The following is a 2,399-nucleotide window of genomic DNA, read 5'->3' on the forward strand; positions in this document are numbered from 1 at the left end:
ATTTCAGTATCACATGAGGATGACTTGAGGCTGATTTGTTAAACATCGTTGTTTTTCTATTTTTTTTTCTGTGTATGCCTTGTCATGGCAGAAGACCTTGGTGCTGTAACGCTTGATCAGTTGAATCTTTTTTTGAGTGAGGGTCACAAAACTAAGATAAGTTTTTTTCATCTAAACGTGCAATCTGCTAGGAATAAAGGAGACAGCCTAATGTTGCTTTGTGATTCTTTTCAAACTTCATTTAATATTATTATGCTAACGGAAACATGGTATATTGATGACAGTGATTTTTTTGTACTACCTGGATATAATCATTTTTATTTAAATCGAGATTACGGACGAGGTGGAGGTGTCTCGTTACAAAGTAATTTTTCTGACCTTGAGGTTGTTCCGGATTACACCATCATGACTCGCGACTATGAGATACTCTGTGTTAGAAGAAAAGACTGCATTTACTCGGTTTTTTATCGTCCACCAGGTGGAAATGTTTCAATTTCTTTTTTACTTTTTAGAAGAACTTTTTTGTTTTGCAAATGAGGAGAGATGTAAACTTTTTCTTGGTGGAGACCTAAATATAAACATACTCGAAGAATCGAGTGTCAAAGATGACTTTCTTATTCTACTTACATCAAATAACTTTTGTAATTTTATAAATTCTCCCCCTCGTGTCACATCGTCATCGTCCACATTGCTTGATGTTTTTGTGACTAATCAAGAAGTAAGCTCGATTAGTGCGGGCGTTCTGGAATATAGTTTAAGTGATCATCTACCCATATTTATGTTGATAAATAATATAACGTACCAGAAAATTGAGAGTGAGAATGAAAACAGAAGGACTATTTGGATGCGAAGCATAAATTCCGCCACTTTAGAAAAATTTCGTGAAACTTGTTCAAATACAAATGGGGACCCGGTTTTTTCCGCTACATCTGCTGATGAAGTGTATAATGAATTTTTAGCTATTTTTAAGAAGATATATGGAAACTCTTTTCCTTATAGGCAATTGAAACAAGTTAAAAGAACCGCAAGCCATGGGTAACTAGAAAATGCCTAAAATTGATTAATAAAAAAAAAATAAACTGTCTAGTACGTTTCTTAAAACAAGAACTCCAGAAGATCTTGCTCTTTTCAAAAAATGCAGAAATACAGTGAATAAGGTTCTTAGCCAGTGTAAACAAACATATCTTCATAATTTATTTAATGAGACATGTATGAAGAGAACAGATCTTGTATGGAAACAGCTAACCCAAGTGTTAAAACATAGCCCCTTTGAGTCAGCTGTACAAGAAGTAACTAAAGAAGGTGTAACATTAAAAGGAAAAGCTCTCGCAGAAGCTTTTAATACGTATCTAATAAATCTTGGAAGTAGCATACATAATCCGTTATCAATGGCCTTTATGAAACATAGAAATCAACACAATGCCTTTTTCTTTCTAACGGACGAACAAGAAGTATCGTCCACAATGTTATCGTTTAAAAACAGTAACTCCTCTGATATAGATGATTTTCAGATCAAACCAATTAAGTATGTATTAGATGTATTGGCACCAGTTTTAACACATATTGTGAATGCTTCATTGTATAGTTGCGTATTTCCTACAAAAATGCAGATTGCAAAAGTTATTGTTTTGTTTAAAGGTGGAAAAAAAACGAATTTTCAAATTAAAGACCTAAATCTATATTACCTGTGTTTTCTAAATGCCTTGAAAAAATCATTCATAATAGATTAACAAGTTTCTGTAAAAACATTTCAATAATTACAGACTCTCAGTTCGGTTTTCGCAAAGGCCGATCAACGGAATTGGCATTGTTACAACAGAAGGAGCTAATTTTGAAGTCTTTCGAAGAAAAAAAATAATTTTGGGTATTTTTATAGATTATTCTAAAGCGTTTGAACGTATCTATCATATTACTCTCATAAAAAAACTCGAATGTTATGGAGTCGGTGGTGTAACACTTGATATTATAAAATCATATCTTAATTTTCGGCGGCAAAGTGTTGTAATAAATGGTCAAAGTTCTACCGTTCAACCTATCAGATCAGGAGTACCACAAGGTAGCATCTTGGGTCCTCTTTTATTTAACTTGTATATAATTGATAGTGTTAACATCAGTAGAACCCCCTCTTTCATCATTTATGCTGATGATACTAGTTTATTTTTTCAGGCACTGAAAGAGAGGAACTGGTGTATGAAACTAACACCACACTACAGAAGCTACATGAATGGAGTGTAGTAAACTCGTTAGAAATTAATATGAGCAAAAGCAAGGCGGTCCTTTTCAGACCTAAGAATAGAAATGTTAGTTCTAATTTTAATATTGTTCTTGGCCTCTCTCAAATTGAACTCGTTCAAAATGTGAAAACGCTTGGAGTTTATTTTAACAACCACCTGTCTTAG

General features: G+C 33.3%; 1 pseudogene; it reads left to right on the forward strand.

The window, feature by feature from the left end:
• The first annotated feature begins 246 nt into the window (after positions 1-246).
• Positions 247-904, forward strand: LOC120843534 (annotated as a pseudogene).
• The last annotated feature ends 1,495 nt before the right edge of the window (positions 905-2,399 follow it).

This window comes from Ixodes scapularis, unplaced genomic scaffold (genome assembly GCF_016920785.2).
Source record: "Ixodes scapularis isolate PalLabHiFi unplaced genomic scaffold, ASM1692078v2 PGA_scaffold5__190_contigs__length_132052651, whole genome shotgun sequence".
Taxonomy (NCBI): Eukaryota; Metazoa; Arthropoda; class Arachnida; order Ixodida; family Ixodidae; genus Ixodes; species Ixodes scapularis.